The sequence below is a fragment of the Pseudopipra pipra genome, chromosome Z (genome assembly GCF_036250125.1).
Source record: "Pseudopipra pipra isolate bDixPip1 chromosome Z, bDixPip1.hap1, whole genome shotgun sequence".
Lineage (NCBI taxonomy): Eukaryota > Metazoa > Chordata > Aves > Passeriformes > Pipridae > Pseudopipra > Pseudopipra pipra.
The window spans coordinates 20,941,266-20,955,426 of NC_087581.1; the positions used below are offsets into that span (position 1 = coordinate 20,941,266).

The following is a 14,161-nucleotide window of genomic DNA, read 5'->3' on the forward strand; positions in this document are numbered from 1 at the left end:
CCTTTCAATGAAAAAATTGTTCTTGATATCCAACCTGAACCTCCCCTGGTGCAGTTTGAGGCCATTTCCTCTTGTCCTGTCACTAGTTGCTTGGGAGAAGAGGCTGATAGAAGAGGAGTATAATAATACTTTCAGAAAGCAATTGCATTTTCTTGCCAAGAGATAGGTATTTGGAACAATGTCATATTTCTGTTTCTCTAGTTTCCATAGTAGAGCCAGTTTATATGAAAAATTTCATATTTATATTAAGAGATGTCATTTGATTTCAGTGCTGTTGGCAGCAAGTATAAGTTTTTAGCACCTATGTATTTGGTTCTATGTGCTGTTGACTTTGGTGGCCAATACAGTGCAAATAAAAACAACCCTTGCCTTGTTTTTATTATTTTTTGCTTTAGTGACCTCTGAAAATCATGCTTGTTCTTCATTTCTAAAAATACCATTTAGTTAAAACTGAAGGAATTTATCAGTTTAGAATATTAGCACTCATGTAGTTCTATATTTACTATGTCCTTTCTATTTGTGCTTGTATTTTGCCAGGAAAAGCAAATAAGTGAATTTGTCAGTTAGTTTTGGATATTTCCTTTTTGCCTAGTGTTTATCTACCCCTGTGTCCCTATCCTCCACTGCCTGACAATTGTCAGGACTAAAATGCTGTATTCGTAGTGTCGTTAGTGCACAACTGGAATGAAAGCATCATAGACAGTTTATATATCTTTATTCAACAAAAAATATAGGTATTCTTTCTTTCAAGTTCGATGCTGTTTAAGAAGTGGATAGTTAAGAATTAAAGAGACTTATTATTAATTTAAAATTGATTCTTGGCTAGTGTTACAGATAATGTAACTTATTTTAAGACAGTGTGCCTCAGACCAGTTAAGAGGGGAGTCCTGTAGCGCTTAGCAGTATAATAGAAACACTAGTACATGCATTAAGGTGAAGGTAACTTAAACAACAACTTGAGCAACTGTCAGCAGCAGTTGCAAGCCAACATAGAGAGTTAAGTGTAGTAGTGATTGGTAAAATTGCACAGTTGATAAGATTAGTTCTGTGCAGATCTAATATGTTGGAAAAAACCCTGAAATTATAACTTTTTCTTCATAATAAAATATGTAAATAATATAATTTCTCTCCAGATGAGCTAATGAGCACAACAAAGGCTAGTTGTCTGGGTTTTCTTCAAAGGCTTTGCATAATTTGTCTTGGGGGAACATTTGAAAATGTCTAAGCAGTTCATTCCCTAAAAATCTTCACTTCAATCGCAGTTAAATAATTCATAAAATTGTAACTGGAAGCAAGAAATAAACAACAAAGATAAAAATTTAAAGGATCAAATTACCTTCTGATAATCTCTTAAAGAAATCTTTGGTATTTTGATTACTCTTTTCCTCTTCTTTTTCTCCCCAGTGTTTCAATGTAATTATAAGAACATTCCCATACTTGCTGACTTGTATATGTGCTCCTTTTGTTGCAATATGAGTAGGGTAGAAGCTTATGATGCCTTTTCTAATAAACATGAAAGATAGACTCTGATATTGTATAATGCAAAAAAGGACCAGTTATTGTAGTTTTCCATATAATGCTACTAACCAAAAATTGATTGCTTAGTACAGGGTGGTTAAGATCCTTCCAGGACCTGCATATCACAGCTGATGGTAATCCATGCTCCAGTGAGATGCCTCAGCAAAGGCAGAGGCTGGTGTTGAACATCTCTGGAAAACAGCGGGTGCTTGGGGAGTGTTAGCCTCAGGACTCTGATGAGTGACTGTGAGACTTGTGTCTGAGGATTTGGAGGTTTGATCCACTCTTTTAATAGCTGAAGTTTCATCAGCCACTTGCTAGTAATTTTGACAGAGGCTGATACAAAGGTGCAGTTCTTGGACTGTGGACTTTTGTCATCCCAACTGCTCTGAAACCTGCCAGATGATGTGACAAATATTCTTCTGTGTTACATGAAAATAAATGTTTTGACTATCTAGTCCTGTTCCTCTTTAGGTGATAATACTTACCTAACTTTCCTGGATAGGGTCCAGGTTGGCACTGGAGGATGAGGGTTATGCTTTCTGGCCTTGGGAACAACTGGGAGAAACCGAGGTGAGGGAAAGCGAGTAGAGTGCCTTTCTGAAGGTGTTTCCTTGTGTTGTGGTAACACTCAGAAGAAGGAATGCTGTGGTTTGCTCAAGCTTTTCTAGCTGTCATCTTATATATGTGCTGAACTTTGCCTCATGATGGTAACTTCAGGAATTACATTTTTTTGTTTCTGATAAAGTCATACCATGCTTTAGCTGGAAATAGAAAATTTGGTAATAGTTTTGAGGCACTAAAGGGTCTCTGTTAAACCCACACAGTTTACAACAGAATACAGATAGGGACAGGGAGTAGATTTTTGGGGTTTTTGTTTGGTTTGGGATATATGGCTTTGTTTATATCAGTACAGTTTTGTACTATGTAGATAATGGTACAGAAACAGGGTGGGTTTTTACCTCTGGAATTGAAAAATAGTGTGTGGCCAGTATTCCTGGTTTTACTTGGTTTTGTTAACAGCCAGAATAAATAGGAAGTTAAATACTTGTACTGCTTTTCCTCTTTGAATAATCTCCTTTCTGTGTCTGTGCTTTGCCTTTTCATTTTTATTTTTCATATAATTTATCTTTGTGTATTCCTTCTTTAGAGAACTTCAAGGTGATTTTAAAGCACTAATCACAAATTGCACCCCACTTCTATTTAATAGAAACAATAGTAGTGGACTTTTTTTCCAATTTCTTTCCTTTTGTCTGTCATTAGAGGGAAGAAAGGACAAGTTACTGAGTCTGAAAAATATTGTGGTTTCAAGTTCTTTCCTTGGGAAGGCACTGGAAACTTTCAGATGCTGTAAACCACATTGAACTGATAATTTGCTTATGGAGTAGAAAAAACAATGGTTAATTTTAATGTTATTATTTCTGGAACTTAGTGCAGTTCCTGATGTGGAGATGCCATGCCACAAGCAGTGACTAAATAGCAGTTGCTGCTACAGGAAGAAGTGTGGTGTAACAGATAGAACTGCCTGTCCTGACTCCTGCTTTCGACTTCTGCCTCTGTTGTTAACCTACTAAGTCATACTAGGAAAGTTAATTAATTTCTTACTCTTTTTGTCAGCTTAGATTGCAAGGCCTTTTGTCCACGTACTGCGTCTCAGTTCATGTCACTCTACTTTGGTGCCTGTGGATTCCTTCAGTTGCTATAGTATTACTATTGTTACTTGCAGGGTTTCTCATTTGCTCTCAGGAGCTCACCATGTGACATTGAATTCTGAAAACACTTGAATATTTGTTCTACAAGAAGAAAGCCATAATACTTTTCAGAGCCTTGTTTAATAGTGCATCTGGTCTTGCACAGCTGCAGGCTGATGCCAAAAGGGACAATATCACTTCAGCCTGTTCCTTCCCTCTTGCATCAGCCCCCAGTCCCAAGGTGAGTTTAAGGTAAGCAGCTAATTCAGAAAAAAAAAGAACCTAACTGCCTGGGAAGGAAAACTAAACCAGATAACTAGCTGGCTTGGCTTGTCCTGTGCCTGAGAAATTACTAGATGTAACAAAAGGGACAAAGATGTAATAAGCAGCTGGAATTAGGTGGGGAGAGTAGTACTGTTTCTTTCAGCAACAGGTAATAAATATACCAGATGAGACATAGCATGGAAACCAAGGCTTATTAAGAGCTGCATTTTACAACCAGATTTTGAACACAGCAGAAGAATGTGCTGTGTTCAATGCATGTGCACAATGGATGTGACACCCCAGCTTCAGTTCTGCTGATGTTAGCTGCCAATATTAGATGTTCTTCACTGAAAGTATTTTTTTCTAATACAGCTTTTAATTGTTTTTTTTTCCCTCAAGTAACAGTCATCTTTGTGATCCACAGTATAATTTCAAGGCACATTTCTGATGCCTAAATATAACTTTTATTTAATTTTAATTGAAATTGAAATCCACTTAATCTTGCAAATTTAGCTGAGAGAAGTAGCTCTTGATGTGATACTTTCTAAAGACCTTGTATTCATAATTTCCCCTTTAAACTCTGTCAAGAAACTTGATTTATCTTGAAAATTACTTATGTAATTGGAGTTGACTCTCTGAAGGGCATTTTTCAACCACTGCCCTTTCTTTTAAAAATGTATACAACAGATTATATCGGTTTCTTTGATCTTACTTTCTTTGTGAGCCTTATGTAATAAGATCTTTTGTTGAAGGACCTGTGTTTTCTTTCCCACTCACCATAGGTTTCCATGAAATAAAGAGGGGTGAGCTGGACCAAGGATGAGAGAAACAGAATGTTAAAATGATTTTGGAAAATTTAGTGACTAACTTTAATTGAAGAGCCTTTACATACAGCTCACACATGCTTATGAGGACATGAATATTTCTTGTCAATTGCATTCATGGATGAGGTTGCCCACTAAATTAAGCCAAGCAAGAGCAACAACAGTTTAGCAGCAAAAAAGCAAGTGTGTCTCTGAGAACACTGCAGCCCAGCAGGGACCTTGGCTCTCAAGCTGTCTGTACAACTGACCTAGGCAATGATGTTGCTGAAATTTCACATCTGTTACTTCTTACTGCCCACTTCTTTGGCAACAGCCAATCTTCATTTTTTCCATTATAGGCAGCTGCTGGAACTAAAAAGAGCTTGAACTCATTTTCAGATGTGCTAAATAGACTATGTTTTACCTTTCTTTTTTCCCCCCCTTTTTTCTACCATGTACTACAGCACACTCACTTGTTTCAAAGGCGCATGATCTGTGAGTTCCATGCTGTGTACATGTCCGAAGATAAGCAGATGTGTTAACCTTATGCATGGAAATAATTCCTTAGAAATGGGGCCATCATAATGTCTGGGAAAAGAGATATTAAAAAGAAGCTGTCAGTGAAAGAAGAATCTGTATAGATTGAGAAGGACTGTGGTCAGGAGTCACCAATATTATCATTGAAACCCACTTTCTACCCTGGCTGTGACTGACATTATGCAGAAAGTAGATCAGTGCTCAGAGCTCAATGGCGGAGCCAAGAACTTTATGACCAAGTAGAACTGAACTGCTTGAAATAAATAGTTCCTTTTGCATTTCTTGAGGCTGTCTTACCCTTTGCACTCAATGTCTCATAGAAGAATTCTCCTATGTCCTTCTGACCCTCTCTAGCTTAAGCTATTGAAGCTGTCAGACTATTTCCCAAAGCTGTTAAATGGAGGGAGGTATTACAGCCTCTAAGCAAGCTTGCAAATAACCTGTTGAAGGCTGTTCAAACCTGTGTGTCTAAATACATTGTAGAATTGAACCATAAGAATATAGAATATTTTTTCCCAATAATTTATGATGGCAGATAATGGAAAAAGCGTTGAATGAGAGTTATGAACTGAGAACTGGCCAGCTTGGTGAGCAAAAGTTTCTGGCTGAACTTTTTTTGAATACCAGAGAACCACCAAAATCTCTATTGCACTGATTTTTAAACCAGCATGAGGTATGACTTAATCAAGGACATCTACTAATACATGAAATCAGGAATCCCTGACAGTGGAGTGCAGTGATCTGATCATGCTGCTGCAGTTCTGCATAGGTGCAGTGCTTCCCTCCATCTGGTAGTAAAAGATCACTGGAAGGTAATGCAGGACTTGGGACAAGGAGTAAACAGCAGAATATTACTGACTCTCAGTGCGATGGGAGGAATGGATGGTAGGAGGTGAGGTAACATCTGACCCATCTCTTAAAATACTTCAAGATGCCCATGAAAAATGCCTTTAAATTTAGTATCTTATTTTTCTGAATATTAGAATGGTATTCTGGTGAAATATTGGTAAAACTCCAGATAAAATTATATATTATTGTAATTGAAAACAGAAAAGCTATACTAAATGTAGGCTGACTATTTTCTTTCATTTTGCAATTTTTATCTCTTTTATTTTTTTTTCTCTAAAGCAAAATAGTTTTGTCTAGTTGGTAGAATGTTGCCATTGTCCTTTACAGTATGATTTTTAAATCCACCTCTTACAGAAATCATACAGGAAGATAAATATTTTCATAAAGATTGTTTTGTGAGTCAAATTTAATGCAGTGGACAAAGAAAAAAATTATAGTCTCTAAAGATTTATGGATTTTATTAAATGAGGAAAAAATCCTTCCCTGCAGATAATTTTTTTTTCATGTGTTGGAAAAGTTGAAGCTGAGAAGAACAAAAAGAAATTCTACACTAGGGAGGTCGAAAACATCCCTTGAAATCCAACTAGTTTTCCAGATTGTGTTGAGCATATTTCTCTCTTGAAATTGGCTACTGTTCATATTCCTTCCTGAAACTGTCAAATCTGTTAGAAGTATGATAATAAAGTACTCTTGCATGCACATCTGTCAAGACAACATTATACTCCATGAAATTAAAGCATTTTCTGGGTCTACCTTCCTGGCATTCTCACCAATCTGTCCGCTCATGGATGTTTTTCTTTGTTACAGAATTTTTTTTTAATGACTGTTTTCCTGGCAGCTGGAGGGACTCTACCTCAGAGGTACTCCTAGCATACTAATGATTCAGAATATATAGAGGGGATGATGCTTTTTCTGCATGTAGAATATCTAAGTGAATCAGAAGAAAATTGACCAGATGCTATGGCTCTTAACTAGGAAAGACCTTATCCTATTTATTTTTACTTCTTTTAATCAGCAATCTGTGTGTATAGCTCCTTCTTATTAAAGGCAATCTATGAATAGTAGTAGCACACTTTAATTTGTGCTACATTTCACCAAATTATTTCAAAAATTCATCACCTCTGTTTTAGGATGGTACTCAGCTAACAACAGTAAAATGGGAATTAGGATTACCTGTGCAAATTCATATTTTTTAGCATGTTTTGCAACAGTCTGAAAGATTGCTGTGTTGTTTTTTTCAAATGTGTCTTGAGGCACAACTGAAAATTTTATACCTATGGAAAGCCTGTTAGGAGTTGTGTGTGTTTCCAGGTATTTGAGCATCCTTAGAAGAAACCTGGTTATGTTGGCACACTGCTAATAATTTTACGTGTTAGAGCATCAAATACCTCTACATACTGAATAACCTTCTAATGTTGCCTGAGTTTGATTAGAAATCATTATAAAGTGTAATTAAGATATTTGAAGTGTAGTGCAGTCATCAGAGAAAAGGAATTGTATGACATGAATTCTTGGCTGATGTTATGGAATGTATTAAGTGTCCGTAGTTGTGATGGTCTAAGAAAACATCCAGAAAGGGAAAAAATAAAAGGATTTTTACATCTATAGACCTTCTTCAGTAATACTCTGGAAAAATGAAAAGTTTCTGCTTTCACTTAAAAGTACCGAGTTTCAATTTCTCTGTTAAAAACGTTTCTGTTTAAAAAGTTGACTTTGTGGAATTTCACAAAGGTTGGTGAAAATTAGAGGAACATATTAAGAAAGGGATGAATAACAAACAAAGCCATTAAAAAAATAAAAGATGGTGGCTAGATAGTTCTTAAAAAACAAAGGTTGAAAGCTGTTAATTCGCTGACTCCCACAAAGTAAATAACACTTGTTGTTCCTCCCACACCCTAAGACAGGAGCTAGTAAATGAGGCACATTATCTGTTAGACTATTGCAAGAGATTGAGGAACTTCTGAGAGTTGTGGTGTCTGGTCAGTATAGCATTCTGCTCAGCTTCTTTGGGTGTAATGCTGTGGTAGAAGGTATAGCAGAGAACACAGAGCAAAACCACTTTGAGAAGAGTTTCACTAAGTCATTCTAAAACTAGACTATAGAAAGGACGAAAAATTAGCTGTAATTATCTGGTGCGCTGGAAGAAAACTGCAGGGCTTGCTTACTCAGTGTGAGATGTTTGGACTTAGATATCTACAAAACTTGTGATGAAGTCTTAATTCCTCTGCGTAACACAGTAGGCTGATGATACTGAGGATATTACAGCTCCTGGTCTGCAAGCTCTTATTCACATTGCTTAGTTGTATGAAAATTCCTTTTGAAGGTGACAGTCTGCTGTGAGTACACAGAGAGCTGTCCTTAAGTGTCCTTAAGTGTCTGCGGAAAAGGGACCAGGTCTGATACTGAACTGGCTATTGCTTTGTTCCATTTTCACTTTTTCTTTAGGGAAGAAAAAAAAAGGAGTTACTTCTACTTGAAATCTACTGAAGTGTTTTGCATAAGTAAAGAGCTCAGTTTGCTCAGCTGTTGCATTACTTCCCTTTTTGTGAAAATATTTTGAATCTAAACAGGGACTTTGATTCCACTTTTTTCCTTGTTATTACAGGCCTACTAAAAATTGTTGTCATAAGACATTATGCTAAAATTCTATTTACACAGTTCTTAAATCCGTATTTGCTGTGAGTAGTCATACCTTCCACCAGGATTGTTAGGTTTGATGACTAGAGAAGTTCAGCAGCCTTTGGTCCCCCTTTATGACTGCTGTTGTGACAGAGCAGCTAAAAAGAACATTGAGCTCAGCCCACTTGCTGAAGCCATCACCTTCATCTGGGGCTTGTTCTCACAGCTTAATAACTGGATTTTGATGAGAGCTATTGAGTCAAATGCCGTCCATTTGTTCTGCTAAGAGCCCAGCTGTGGATATATAAAATCCCCTTTCTCTGTTGCTCCTTGCAACAACAGATTTAATTGTTACGGGCTCATAGGAACCAATTAGATTAACAGATGTTAAAGGGAGCCAGTTTCAGGTCTTAGTGGGAAGCAGTAATTTGAGAAGCCTTGTGTAAGGGCTCGCTCACCGAGGTGATGAGTGTCTGGGTTTGAGGTTGTGGGTGCCATGGGTGGGAAATGAGAACAAGTTTTTTTTCTTCTCTTGTTCCTCTTCTGATTTAAACTGTTTTGGTCAGAGCTGAATAGCAGTGTCTGCTCTCAACAGTGGTTAGAATTTACAGATGTTTATGTGGATATTGAAAGACAGTGTGTTTATGGCACTTGCTTTTCCTAAACTTATTAAGAGTTTCAAGGATATACAGAGGAGCTGAATTTTAAAATGTGTAAGCATGTTTATACTACAAGACTTTTATGCTTTCCCTCTCACTGTCTGATTTAGATAGTGTTGATTCTTACATGCATTTTGAATAATATTTGAACGGTCTTGAAATTATAGAACAGAATAACAGCTTTTAGCAAGAGGCCCAGCCAGTGTTGTTTTCTTACTGATAGTACTCATTAATTTTATTGGGTTGATAAAGGAAGAAAAAAAAAAAAACAAACAAAAAACCCCAAAAATCCCCAGACAATTTAGCTTTATCTATGTTCCTGCAGTTTTTTACTTGTTCCAGCCTATATGTGGGTGGAACGTCATGCCATTGCTATTGTAAGCTGTCCAATAAATAAATACTTGTTTTTCTCTGAAAGGAAAAAAATGGGAGTTCTCTCCTTAGGGAAAGTACACAACAAAGACGACACTTTGGAATTTATGTATGTGGATCTTAGTGCACTGTCACTCAGAAATTATCATTAACAGATGAAAAACACCTTTGTGGCTGTCTCTTGGTTTTGTTGCAACAAAATCTGATACCAAATAGTCTGACATGTTACCAAGGGTGTCACCTGCATGCTTAGTGACTTGATGCATAAAAGTAAAGTAGCAGATTCCTCTCCACCTCACTACAGTAATGACATTGTACAATGTAATTTTGGACACCATGGCTGAGGCTCCTAAACGTATGACTCAAGGAAAACACTCATGATAAAATCACAAAAGCTGGAAATCATCTGAGCTCTCTTGGTTTCGATAGGTATCAGCTATAGTTGCACATTTCTTTACAGGATCATGCTTGTAGATTCACCTAACAGCATGTTTTTGTGGTATTATCCATGCTAATAAAAGTGAAATTAATAACACTGGGAACTGTGCAGTGGTGTTTTGAGGGTGGAACTTTGTTTTCTGTGCCAGCTGATGAAATAGTAAGTATTGATTTAAGTAATTATGCCCATACTTCACTAAGGGACTATATAAATTTGACTTCATATTCGCTAAACATAGTATATTAAATAATATGAATGGAACTTTACAGTTTAATTCATTGGAAGCTAATGCATTATAAAATATAATGCATTTAATAACAGGATCGCTTTCCAAAATAGGTCCATAAAGCCGGGCTTTCAATATTCATATGAATATTTACAATCTTATGCATGAGAAACAGAAGTCAGAATAGCAGACTCCAAGGTGAAAAGAAAATGAGACCATTTTCCACTTGAGTTTAATCTGTAGATCAGTTCCATATGCTCAGCTGTTTGTGTGTGTTAGCCCTGTTTCCTAACTGGCAAAGGGTGCAATGATGCAGTGTCTATTGTACAGGTCCAGCAATTTGTAGCATGCCTAAATCAGTGAGCATTATATGAAGTTATGTATTTTGTCAGATTTTCCAACCAGGGTGGCCTAATCCACCCAGTTTTTTAAGACATTTTTAAAATGTTGGCGATGTTCAAACTTGGAATTACCAGCACAACTGTAAGAGCTGTTACACGATCCACCTGGGTTTAATCCTTGCAGTGAGAAACAGCTGTGTCTTTTTCAAGAGCTATTCCTTTGTGTGCATGCAGTTAAGTTTAAACAAGGAAGGGTGTCTCCGTATCTGTAGTAACACAGGTACACATCTGTCCAGTGTTTGCTGAAGGTAGGTGAAAAACTTTGGTTGGCTTCAGTGAGCAGTAACTACACCTTTAACAGTGGAGTATATGTTGAAACACACGGAAACACATGCACGCTAAAAGGCTCATCTAGAACTTCACAGAATTTGGCATATTATTTGAAAAATCCTGCAAAAAGGTTGTTCCCAGAGCACCACTATGTAGCTTTGTTTCTTTCTCCTCATTATATTTGAGGCAATTTTGTCACCTCTAGAGTCTATAAATCGCAGTGTTAGAAGAGGCCCAGAGAGTAATGTAACAAATATTAGCCACAGACATTTTGAAAGTTTTGAAAAAGAGGAGAGCAACAGAGAACAGCACATAAAACATTGTACCTTTTGTCATTGCCCTAATTGTTTTGGAACAAAAATTGTTTTAATTCTGTGATTTAAGGAAGAAGGAAAAGACCTAGTCAGATTCAAATCTGTCTCTCAAAGCCTTAAGTCTGATATTTCTATGACATAGTCTAGAACAAAATCTGTTGAGTAAAATATTTATTATTTGATCTAAATTTATTACAACAGAATAGATGTTTTTGCCATGAAAAAGTTATTTAAGCAGTGATGGAATTAAGTTGATTTGCTGACTTGTGATCAAGTCCATACTCTTAGTAAGGAACATATTATTTTAATGAAATGGATGCACAAGTCTTTGTGATCTTATTATTCTGATCATCACTTGATAAAGATCTAGACTGAGTTTTCCAGTTGCTAAAGCATTTTGATGACTTGCACATGATGGCTTACACAATAAGGGTTGATGACTATGCTGATTAACGTCCTGCCTTTATAATTTCAAGAAAATAAGAGTCATTGTCACAGATCATTATTACCACCTTTAATTCTTAAATGTTAGCATTAGTGTTATCTAGTACTAGATAGTAGTTACATCTGTTAGTTATAACTGAGCAGAATTGTCTACTTGCTCCTTTCAAAAGGTAAATTGAATTGTGCCCCTTTGTTCCAAGGCAGAACAATTGCAGTTTTGGTACAGAGCAATCCTTCACAGGCACTTGTCCTTTCTGAAGCACAAAAGGTTAAGGGGAGTTGTAGTTTTGCAGAAGGAAAAAAGGAAAACTTGGGATGCTAAATCACACAGACATTTGGTAAGTTGTGTGCAGCATATTGAATACTAGTGAACCAAGAGCAGATTCCAGCCCTTTATTTGCTGAGTGGAAAGCCTTCCTGCAGCGATATTCAGAGAAAAGCATTGTGTTGCTTAACTTCTGCTCCTTTTCATCCAGTGTTGTAGAAACTATAAATTATGGAGCTTCTGTCAGTGCAGTATTCTAGCACTGTATTTTGTTTACCCATAGTTGCCACCTTTGAAATGCAAAGTTGCTTCGTGAAGTTCTTTGTTGTTCTAAGCTGCCATTTATATGTTATAAAAAATAATCAGTATTCAAACATTAATTTTGGGTCTGAGGGACAATCTGTAATTCTTTCTCTAAAAAGAGGGTACTGTTATGCCTTTAGTGAGAGCGATAACTTTTATTCTGTAATTGTGTATGACTGGAGAGGGACCAGTGAAGTGTGATCTGTAAGTTAAAAGATGTTCTTCCTGAAAGTGAGCAATGGATTTGTTGTTTTATCTTATTCCAGGATTAATAAGAAAACATTAGTTCTTGGCAGAGTCTGTGGTCTCAGGTTTGAAGTCTTACTGCTATCCTCACATTTTAAAGATGACTTTAGCTCAAAAAGGGAAGGAAAATAGAGAGCTGCTGAGCAGATGGGAGGCTGATTGGTAAGCTTCTATAGCAACAGTTTGAATGTTGCTATAACAGTAATAAGTACACCATGCTTGTTTGGAAAAGGATATTGGGCCAAGACACATTGAAATGTGCTTTCATGGAATCTCTTTCTAACTTAGTATATTCTCCAGAATAGTTTGCAATTGTTTCAACTTGCTGTCTCCCAGCTGACACTGCCTGATCTCAAGCTGGTGAGGAATTTTCTGTGAACTTTCTTAAAACCTGAAACTTTATGAAATCAGTATTTTTCACAGGCCTGTACTACAGACACTGCTGGAATTGCTGGCACAAACTAGAGACAGATTTGTTTGCTCTGAAGCAGTGAACAAAAAAGTAGCTGGCCACATTTCAGCCGAAAGCCCTGTGGTGTGTCCTTGTTCAGTAATATTAGGTCAAGGTCCTGAAAGTCTTGTCTGTGGTTGAGGTGATTAAGTCTTGTCATGGTGGGAAGTTTGAATGATTTCTCTTTCTCATATAGAGAAATATATGTCTTTTATCTGTAGTGCATAGGAGTTTTTTGTTGTTGTTTTGCTTTATTTTACATATTTTTGGGTTGGGTTTTGTTTGGGGGGGATTTTTTTTTTTTTTTAACAAAGCAGAATTCAAATTTTTTTCCAGGGGGGGAAGATAGCTGTTTGACAGACTAAAATATATTGCATACTAATGTTAAAAATTGCTAGAATACTTCCAAAAAATCTTCCTGCTATGTTGGTTAGAAAACTGAGTCATGCTTCAGAAAACTGAGTGTGCTTCATTGCTGTGGTTTGATTTGTATTGCCTAATTGCAGCTAGATTTCCGGGGCTTTAGAAATGTTCATTTCATTAAGAAGAGCAGTAGTTCTTTATTTAAAAAAGAAGAAAAATTTCTGGCAGGAGGCAAGAGAGTCTGTAAATGCAGATTGCATGGGACCTGTTTTGTGTGTGTGTATCTTTGTAAAATTGTCGCTGAAAAATAAATGCCTGTATCATAATCAAAGGCCTTTGTGGGTTCCTGGCTGGAAACAATTTGAGTCCTTGGAAACCATTTGAATAAAATGCAGCAAACACTGAAGCTGAATTCCTCAGTACAATCTGTTTTGTTTGGGTTTATTTTAATATGTTTTAAAAATAAGAGTAGAATAGCCACATATTCATTCTTCAGTAGGAATGGGGTATTTGATAAAGGGTCTTGGCAGGGTTTCATTTTATAATAAAACATTATTTGAAAGTTTGGGGGGGGTTGAGTCATATCTTTGTTTCTCTTTTGTGTTCAGATGACTTCTTTGGAAAATAAACTAGATGAGTTTGCTTGACGGCAGCGTAGGATAGAATGGACAGAAAAATGTTGGTCAAGTTTATGCTGGGGTGAATTTTCACTGAATTTTAGTATGTTGAGTTCTGTATCTCATTCATGCTGTCAGACCTTACAGATAGTGTCTCCTTGAAGGTGACAGGCATTAATCCTTGAAGGTGACAGTCAGACCAAGCCTTAAACTCCCCATTTTGGTGTGGTCATAGCATATGAACAGAATGCTTGGCGCTAGGAGGAGGCAATGTAGCCTAGTGGCTTGACCATTGCTGCTGAGTGTCAAGGGTTGTCTCTGGTATATGAGAGTGGTGATCTGGGGCCTTCTGCAGCACTTTTATTTGCTATGCTGTTGTTGTGCATTGTTTATGTTAGGGCAGCAAATCTGTTTTGTTGTGTACAATTCCTCTGCGGATATCAGAAAAAAGAATCGTGAGGAAAGAGAAATTTTTAGATCATCTTACTTCTGTAAACTTCCTGGTTGTTT

General features: G+C 36.8%; 1 protein-coding gene across 4 annotated transcripts in view; it reads left to right on the top strand.

Moving 5' to 3' along the window:
* The window catches only part of LHFPL2 (LHFPL tetraspan subfamily member 2), a 119,583-nt gene that overhangs the window by 58,749 nt on the left and 46,673 nt on the right, over positions 1 to 14,161 (top strand). The window lies entirely within an intron of this gene.